The 10,432-nt window shown below is 40.5% G+C and overlaps 1 protein-coding gene across 1 annotated transcript in view; it reads left to right on the forward strand.

Annotated features, from left to right (window-relative positions):
* Positions 1–10,432, forward strand: part of gfra4a (GDNF family receptor alpha 4a) — a 158,741-nt gene that overhangs the window by 83,311 nt on the left and 64,998 nt on the right. The gene's annotated exons all lie outside the window — the stretch shown is intronic.

Genomic DNA, 10,432 nt, shown 5'->3' on the forward strand with positions numbered 1-10,432 from the left:
CCCCCCCCCCCCTCAACCAACAACTTCATAATCAGCAATTACGGCTCATATTTATGGCCTGAGCCCTGTTGAAACTGAAAGAATTATTATTCTTTTTCCTGGCAAATGATTTGCTTTTTTAAGGGGCTTAACATATTCAAAAACTCACCAAAATTGGCAGTAGCATCAATCCTGATGAAAATTATGTATTGTAAGTGTTTCGGGAAGAGGCTCACAAAAATGGCTCGCTAGCGCCCCCTACAAACTTAAAAGAATTGAGTCCCTGGACTACGTTTACTGTAGACTCACAAAACTTGGTAAACATATGTAGCATGTCAAGACGTATAAGAAAGCTGATTCAAGCCATGCCATAAACCCAACAGGAAGTCCACCATTTTCAATTGAAAGTTTGAAATTAGCGTGAGTTTGGCCATTTCCACTTTAACAAACTCCTCCGAGAGATTTCATCTGATTGACTTCAAATTTGGTCTGTGTCATCTTTAGACGTTAAAGATGAAAAGTTATTCCAAGAAAAACTTCGTCATAGGGCATGGTCGGTGTTGTTTTCTATTTATTAACAAAATTATGATTTCTTTTTGAACCAATAAATAGGAGCTTGGATGTTGCGATCCCAACTGAGCATGCATAGCCAACAAAAAAACATCCCAACACCAAAAGAATCAAAACTACAGACCTTGTTGGATCCGATTGAACTCAACCATGCAGTCACAGCGTGGCTGTCCGGCCTCCTCTCTCAGCTGACATAACGTGCAGAAGAGTAGGAGAGGTTGACCAGGATTCAATTCTCTCGCCTGATCTCCCAACCAGTGTTTGACTAAATCTGGGACTCCCACAGGATCTGAAATGCTCCATCTTACATTTTGGTCAAAATTGGTTGCTCAATATAATCTGCCTCTAAAAACAGGCTTTCACTTGGGTCAGAAATAGAGATTTTAAAGCCGTTTATATGTAATTGTGTTTATAATTTCCAATCTGGCTTTTTCCTTCACCAATTGAAACCATGATTTGGAAAGCTAGAGTATATTTTATTTTTGGGTTGAGTTGTGGCCGTCTGTGCCTGTTGGCAAAATACTCGCAGAAAAATACCCATCCCCAAAATACCCAAATCATTACTCTAGTTATGATTAAAACATGCACATGCAAAACTATTTTATTTTTCCACTCTTGATGATAGCAAAACTGCTTTGCATGCAGATGGGACCTCATAATTCCAAGATCATGAATGGGTTCCACGAAGCATCTGCATACATAAACTAAAGCTGCATCAACAATGGAAAAGATAATCAAAGTCTCATCTCTTTCTGGCACACAGAAGGCTATCTTTGCTGTTGAAACAGGAGGGAGTCTGATTCCATAAGGCCTTTCACTGGGCTTTGGGTCATGTTTGGCTTTCAGATTCAGTGTGGTTTGTCCTTCAGTACTAGTCCATGAGAGGATCCTATCTGTTTTAATCAGACCTTGTGCTCCTGAATCCAACCCAAATTGATTGTTTTGTACAGCTTTTTGCAGCAACTCCAAATAACAGGTGTTTTCTCTTTTTCCATTTATTCAATTGCTCCCAATCTGTGCTTTATAGAGAGGATTGTTTTGGCGAGAGGATTCTTATAATCTTCATTCTCCACCTAAACTCCCGTGCAGACACAAGGTCAAATAATCAAACCCTATACTTCAGACCAAAATGTGTCTTGTCAAATATTGAAACCTGTTAAGTATTGAAAGTCAGCATCAAATGCTGGGTCAGATTCCTGGGGTGCATCCCATGTTCTTAAATTGCAACCCTGTTTCCTTCACTTTATTTCCTTCTTCGCGTCTTAGTCATGTGATCATGCGAGGAGAGAGGAAACAGGGAAATTTGTTTTTAGAAGGATGAGACGTCCTTTCCTCTGAAGCGTCCCATGAATTTGTCAGCTCTATTGGCGGAGATAGCAACAGCGTTCAGCAGCACGGCTGGACCAGGTCTGTTGTTGGGCTGGTGGGGAGAAATAAATAAATATAATAAATAAATATAAATGAGCATGGAGCACATTAAGAGCTTTTTTCTGTAAAGTCTTTAGGGAGCATTTTATCAGACTTCCCTACTAACTCTTATAAATTGAGTGCATTAAATTAGTTATTTTAGTTTGGAGCTGAAAGTGCAAAGGTTTTCATATGCTTACCCTTTGTCTCCTCGGGGCAGAAATAAGAGCGTTGAGAAGTAGGGCCAGGTCGGTTCAGCCGAGGAGATATCAAAGAAGAGACTTGAGAAGTAGCCCTAGTCTTGTTTAGTGGTTCTCAGAGACTTGTTGGTGTTGACTTGATACTTCATAGCCAAGACTCAGGACTTCCTTCTGACTTGATGATTGTTGCCATATGTATGAACAAATGGGACATCAGACAGCTACTGCTTTATAGAAAGCAGTTTGATTTCCTGCATACCTCTAGCTGTTTCTTCTGGTTACCGACTGATGTGAAGCCTGGCCGCTCCGATGTACATAACGAACACAACCATTCTGAGTACGTGGAATTTAGTGACCTCTAATCATCTAATCAGCCACGAAGTAAACCCGAGTGGGTGCGCAGGGGTTTTAAACAAAGGCATACATGGAAAAAAGGGACTTTGTAATGTGTAATCAAAGGCCAGGTTGATTAAAGTGCTTCTAAGGTGAACGAAACAACACTTTGTATCAAGTGGATGGATGACTCAACCTGGATAATGACAAATGGCAAACTTCAGCGGGGCTGTTGCGCTTGAAAACACACTTGAGCTGGAAGAGGCTGGCTACGTCAGTTACAGTGAAACCTCGTATTACAGCGTTTATTCTTTTGTCTTCAACATTCCAGATCATTTTTGAGAGTTTCATATTTATAGCAAAGTTAGTGAAACAAAAGTTCTCTTGAATAGAAAAAAACTCTCGTTTTGGAATGAACTCAAATTATGATGAACGCACAACTTATATTAGATATTTGTGCAAGCAGGATGTGAAGGTGCTGGACAGTTTTACAGAAAGATACACAAATAACTTTGAAGCAGGACATTGTTTTCTCACCCTCATTTCATGTCCCCACATACCCAGTAGTTTGTGTCCTGCTATAACAGGACATATGTCTTCATTCATAGAAGATACATTGAGGCAGGTGATCATGTGCTACATTTTCCTTGAAATAGACCACCAAAACACAAGGAAGTTAAACTACAGAGCATTGGCCCTGCGTAGGGTATTTCTCTCATCCCATTCTCACCCTTTTTTGTAATGAGCATTTTTTTTAATCTAATTTCCACTTGTTTAAAAAAAAATAAAAAGAACTGTAAGGAATTGTACCTGGCCAAAATATCACTACAAATGGTATAATCAGGATTTTCAGTACACTTTCCTGAAATACTAGAGTTAAAATGAATATTACTTGACAATCGAAGACCACAGAAAATATGCAACTCAGCAGAAAAGAGTGCTGTTCCAAATTGCTTTAGAGTGCATTCATATTGGAAAAAATAAATAGGCTTACATCTAAAAACGATCAACTCTCCTATAACGTGCAACTTTAATAAGTCTTGTTTCCAGCAGGTAATTAAAAGTACTTCACCCTAACTTTTTTCTAAACAAACCTCGTCATACACACTCGGCAGCGGTAGCAGGAAGGTGGCGCCGCCTCCACACTCTCATCCGAGCCAAAAGAGACTTTGCTTTTAATTCCTTTCCCGTGCTGCATGTGGAGCGAGTGCTTTCTCTGCTGCCAGTGAACAGTTAGAGTGCGCCACTCAGTCCAGGGGAGCTGTCACCTCGCCTGACAGAGTTTCATCATTATTGAAGCCATGAGATACTTGTGTCACAACAGCCGCGGCAAATGCTGCTTCAGTGAATATCGTTAGCACTGCTTTCAGCTGAGAGTTTGACTGTCATGTAGTTTCACAGCTGCTTTTGAGAATTATGGTTATTACAGCAACACACTTAGGGATGCCATCCCATTGGCAAACTGAATTCTTTCAGCTTGCTGTTCTCAGCCATAGGGGCAATCATGACTTTATTACATTTTGGAAGCCAATTGTTAAAATACACCAATTAAAAGTATAAGAAAAGAGTATCAGCAGCGTGCCTATGTTCCCTCAGCCATACTCAATGTTCCTTAGGGGTGGGAAAAATAATGATGCTCGATTCTGATAAGTTAATCATCTTTTTTTCTTTTCTTTTTTTAATATGTTGATTTTTTTATTTGAAAGTTACTGTCCCCAGACAAGTGCAAATCAGAAAACAGATGGGGATAATGGACAACAACTTAGGGTTTAGGGAAGTCCAGAAAAAACACACCGAAATGGCCAAAAGGAGAAAAAAAAAGTTTTGTATATATACATATGATCTAATAAGACATACATAAAATAATTGGGCAAAACATAAAGACTTTTGATCTACTTTACATACCATTCCATCTGACCACCTCAGGTTTCATGTTCTCCCCCTTTAAACATGACTGAACCTCAGACATCAGCATGTTTAAGACTTCAGCATGGAATGACTACACAAGAAAAACCTCAGTAGACAAAACATTTCATTACAACTGTGTGTGTGACAAATACTGCATATGTCAAAATCTGAGCTTTGTCTAGCTGCTTTTTCTAGGAAGTGATTAGTAAATTCTGAGTAGCAAACTCAGATTAATATGTAAATTATTTTTAAATTACGCATGAAAATGTACATAAACAAAATGGTGGCATCGAGATGCATTGATAATTGGTTAAGATTTGAATCAAGAGGTACCCAGAGAGTCCCACCCCTAATGTTCCCTAAGCCCTATGTTCCCTCAGCCATACTCCATGTTCCCTCAGTCATACTCCATGTTCCCTCAGTCATACTCTATGTTCCCTCAACCATACTCTATGTTCCCTCAACCATACTCTATGTTCCCTCAACCATACTCTATGTTCCCTCAACCATACTCTATGTTCCCTCAACCATACTCTATGTTCCCTCAACCATACTCTATGTTCCCTCAGCCATACTCCATGTTCCCTCAGTCATACTCTATGTTCCCTCAACCATACTCTATGTTCCCTCACAACTCTATGTTCCCTCAGTCCATACCTATGTTCCCTCAACCATACTCTATGTTCCCTCAGCCATACTCTATGTTCCCTCAACCATACTCTATGTTCCCTCAACCATACTCTATGTTCCCTCAACCATACTCTATGTTCCCTCAGCCATACTCCATGTTCCCTCAGTCATACTCTATGTTCCCTCAACCATACTCTATGTTCCCTCAGCCATACTCCATGTTCCCTCAGTCATACTCTATGTTCCCTCAACCATACTCTATGTTCCCTCAGCCATACTCTGTTTTCTCAGCCCTATTTTCCCTCAGCCCTATGTTCCCCAAAGTAACTATTGCAGCATTAGTCAACTCCTGGTTGTCGTTCTTCACACTGTACTGTCTTCTTTTAAGTTGAGATTAATTTCTCACCCCTGATGGCTAATACCTCTCTGTTAAAAGTCTGCATCACATATTCAATGACAGCCTTTCTTAAGTATCCATTATCCATTCAGATTTCCATTTTTAATCAGGTCAATCAGGTGGTTTTGATTGTGGCTATAAAAATGACACACATACAGTAAATATATCCAATACTGTCATATGTTGCATATAATCATAAAAGGTCCAACTGAAGTGCCTCGCCCAGTACTTTCAATAAAACTCACACTGCACTGCGCAGGATTGCAATCATCATAACTATCATGTAATGTGCATTATTTAGTCTTATATATTTAGTTGTTATTAGCTCTCCCCCCATGTCCAGTCATCCACAATGCCATTTCAAGGTCTTCTACACCCCTGCAACAAACGATTTGTGAGTGAAACGCTGGTGCAGATGGAGGCTCTCGGCGTGTTCGTGTGAGTGAACATGGAGATGCTTCTGTGTGTGTTCCAGATCTGCCGGTCTACAGCAAGCATTTTAAATTGCTTCTGACACAAAGAGAGCCAAGCTAGTCATTTGTGTCTGACTTGATCTATCTCTTGCGTATGTGGGTTTCAGTGTCCATACAGTGTACACATATACATACAGAACAGTAGGACAGAGTGCTGGCTCTGTTCTGGCTTGTATCAGGTCAGGTCGCCCCTGTCATAGTTTCCCTCTTCCTCATTAAAAAGATGCCTCTGGCTCCAAAGCCATGACGATAGAGCCAAACCGAGAAAACCTCCAAGTTTTCCTCCAAATGACAAGGGGCATATTAAAATTGTGATGCCGTCCGTTCACTAGGCCACGTTTCAGGAGAATACTGACATAAACACCACCAGCAGTGGCAAAGGAATAGAGTCAAAAAATGGCCAAAATTAAATTTCAAAGTCACTCTTGCACAGCGACATCAAACTCAGCCAAAGCGCAAACGTATCCCATTGGATGTAGCCAAGAGATTCAAAATGATAGTTTGCTCATGCAGAATGATATTGCTGTGAAAGCGTGATGGAGCATAAGGTAGCAGGAGAGCGAGACAGTAAGGGACGAGAGCAACCCTGTCAATACAAATTATCGTTTCATCCTGATCTCATTCGGAGCATAACGCTCTCCTAACTTAGATAAGGGGACGGCAAAAACCCAGTGGTGCGCCTTCTAATCTTCTGCCTTACATAATGAAAGATCAGCTCACCTCCTTGCTCATCACGGGTCATCTCCCAAAGAGGATGTGACCACAGGGCTTTGCCAAACGCTAACATCAAAGCCCCGTCTATTTTTATCTTTTGGAACGACGCTGTTAATTAGCAAGCATCCACAATCCGTAATTAATGCGGAGTAGATTCTTGGCCAGGGAGGGCATCATCAGCGTAGAATAAAACCGATAACATAACTCAGTAATGACGATGCCCCGTCACGAAGGCTTGATACCGTTTCACTGAACAAAGAGTTCCATTTGCCAGTTTCAAGGTTAGTTTTTCCACCATCACCACCACCCCCCCACCCCCACCACCCGCCCCAAAAAATCTAATTGTCTGCTGAATTGTGCCCTCCAGGTTAAAACATACATTTGGAGAGCTCTTTGTAAAAGTTATAATTGGGGGTCAGTGATGCATTCACTGCCCAGGCTTGCAATCAACGTGTCCTCGTCCCCTCAACTTATCTGACCCGGGAACATGTACGAGCAGAGGCACACACACTTTACAAAACAGACAGGGAGCTAAACACAGCGCTTACACACACACACACACTCTCCAGCAGTCACACTCAGCTTAAAGTCAAACACACAAAAGCATACAGGTGCATACATCTACTCTCTTTTAATGCACATGGCAGATTGGAGTAGCAAAGTCATTTCACACCAGGCAAGAATATCCACAACTTTATTTAAGATGTTTGAAAATAATAGCACAACGATAAAATTCTTCAGACACACATTAGATCAAGAGGAATCAAGCACCACTGCTTATATGCAGTGTTAGTCAGTAACACATGAATGCATTACGGTAATGCTTTTATAATAATGTTTTGTTATTGAATTAATTATACATCAGTTACCAATCCTAGCATCACTCCATTACCTCGGCTTGTTTGCAGTCTTTCCAGGAGTTTAATGGGAGGGTTCATGTCAGTTTTGTTCTGTGTGGCAGGACTGGTCTAGTACATGTTAGCTGATGGGGGGAGGCTGCGAGTTTACACTAAAAAAGGAGTGATATGGTAATTCCAAAGTTGGGATGGTTACTTCATGGCTTGCCCTACATTCAGGTGTCAGCTAGGTTTCGTGTTTAGAGCTGGAGGGTGGGGGGGACCCCATTTTGGAATGCTGCGTGTAATCAAGAGGCCAAGCTATCTGTTTAACTTGAAGTTAAAACCTTCAAAGAGTAGGCTGGCTGCATGTTTAACTATCTCTACTTATATATTTCTGCATGTTGAAGTGTTCACTGGCCAGGCCAGCAGCCTGCATGCCTGTGGAAGTGTGAGAATGGCTGAATGATAAATTATAAAGCACTTTGTCCTGCCAAGGCGATGATAGTTAAATAGTAGCAGTCCAGTTACAATTTTAGATTAAATTTGTGAACAAGTTTAACACAGAAGAAAAGGGACAATGTACATTAATTGATATTCAAAGAAATGTAAATGTACCTGTAAAGGCTGGTTTTCATCGGCAGAGTAATGTCTTTAATTACTTTTTTCCATGAGTTATTAATAAACCAATGCAATAACTTCATTTATTTCTAATATGTAATTAGTCATTCATTTCCTTCATTACATTTTTCCATTCTGGCTTGTCCAACACTGTTAATGTGTCCATATTGACAATGATCAAACTATTTGTAGGGAGAGTTTGTGTCAGCTCCAGATTCAGCACCATGGACAGAGCACAGAGACCTGCTGCTAAACTCTGAGTTCACACCAATACCAAATAATCAAGTCATTTTTTTCTGTGGGTGAACATGTACCACATTGGTTTCAGTCGGACCGCATTGTTTTACTGCAGAGCACTTGATAGTCAGATGTGCAGAGAAAGTCTGCAGCCCACATCACTGGTGTTCCATTGTGCCGACAGCGATAAGTAACAGATTAGATCAAAATACCCATCTTAAGCACACGGCCAAATGTTGCTCAGGGTTTATTTACCACGCTGCCCCGGGGGGGGGCGGGAGAAACAGTGCCTCTAACATTTGAAAATAGTGCTTGAAATAGTGCCATGAGATAATTCCACCTCACACCTAAAGGACATTCTTGTTAACACAACTGCTTGTACACATATGTTTTCATTAAGCAATAGCAGACTTTAGCCTGATTCCCTTTGTTCATTCAGCCTGACATTGTGTTCATGGTAGCGGATTTCTTGTTGGGAGTAGGCATTTTGTTTTGTTCTGGTATTTTCAATGGACTATTAAACTATAATTTTGGTCGCTAAGAAGCAGCTAACGTAATGTTTTTCACACTAATTAAAGAAGTGTGTCTATTTAAGAGGTTGTTGTTTCTGTTGACTACAACAACAACACAGCTAGGTTGATTTCATTTGCACTTATTGACATATGTTTTGTTGCTATTCGCTGTGAATGTAGCTAGATAGATAGATAGATAGATAGATAGATAGATATCAGGGTTAATGCTAATACTAGGTGAGTGGTATATTGTCTTACAAACCAATAGAAACCACTTTGTGTATTGTTTGTAAGTGTTTTCAAATGTGTGATTTTTTTTAAATTTAAAAAAATAAATTTATTAATTGATCACAAAAAAGAAACCGCTTTCAATGAACACAACGGCAGAACTGTTTGAGATCTGCTGAACAAATCTGATCAGTGATTTAGAGGTCTGAAACCAGGCTAAAGAGAATGAGCATTGCAAACCTGATTCATTCATCTTCATATTTATTAAACCACTTAGCAAACCTTTATGTCTGGACGTATGGAAGCGTCTTAGTTTATGTTTCTGTTCCTAACTCGTAATACCACGTGGCTGGAGCTATAGAGACAGCTTTTCAGGCAAAGCAACATTAAACTGAAAACACTCTAAAAAGCAAAGGCTAATGGAGGAAGAAGCTCCTGATACTGTCAAAAAATGAAATCAAGTCAAATCAAATTATATAGGTCAGGTACTCTCATGTCAACAAATCGTATTAGTCTCGCTAAGCTTAGTCAGCTAACCTGGTGACCTTACAAGATAACAGGCTATGCTGAATGAAAAAAAGAACTTTAGAAGAAGTTCCCTCTTTGTCACTCAAGTGTTCAGAGAAGCTTTGTTTCTGTAGCTCTGCCCGCTTGGGAGTAACTCGAACAATAAGATTATTTCTGCCCTCGGAAATGTCTGCGTCTACACACACACAAGTGTTTGTGTAAGAGTGTTGTAAATAGACAAACGAGGACGCATTCACGGTTAAAAAATGTAATTCTCTGCAAACACTAGTAAACACAGACGGGTAGAAACAACGTCGCACATGCCCGTACTCTCAGCCACACACACACACACACACACACACACACACACACACACACGCATGAAAGGTACCCTGGGGAAGTGAAGAGTTTGGCCTCGAGGTTGATATTCATGGGGGGTGTGTGTGTGTGTGTGTGTGCGTGCGTGCGTGCGTGCGTGCATGTTTGCAAGAGTAGAAACTGTAGTGTCTATGTGTCAATATAGGACTGCTTGATTATAGAAAAAATCCAAATTATTTTGATCAATATTCCAATCAAAATTATTTAACATGATTACTCTTTTTGACCTGAAAAAAATGTGAAAAGAGCTGTGATATTTCCATTAATAGTTTTAACATTGACATTTCTGAATTCCCCTTCTGAACACAAGACAAAAAAAGAGTTTACTTGCTAAAGAGGGGTGGCAGAAGCTCAGTCTGTAGGGAGTTGGGTTGGGAACTGGAGGGTCACTGGTTCAAGTCCCCACAAGGACCAAAAAGTACAGAATGTGGATTGGTGGCTGGAGAGATGCCACTTCACCACCTGGGCAATGTCAGGTGCTCTTGAGCAAGGCACCATACCC

This window comes from Etheostoma spectabile, unplaced genomic scaffold (genome assembly GCF_008692095.1).
Source record: "Etheostoma spectabile isolate EspeVRDwgs_2016 unplaced genomic scaffold, UIUC_Espe_1.0 scaffold314, whole genome shotgun sequence".
Classification (NCBI taxonomy): Eukaryota; Metazoa; Chordata; class Actinopteri; order Perciformes; family Percidae; genus Etheostoma; species Etheostoma spectabile.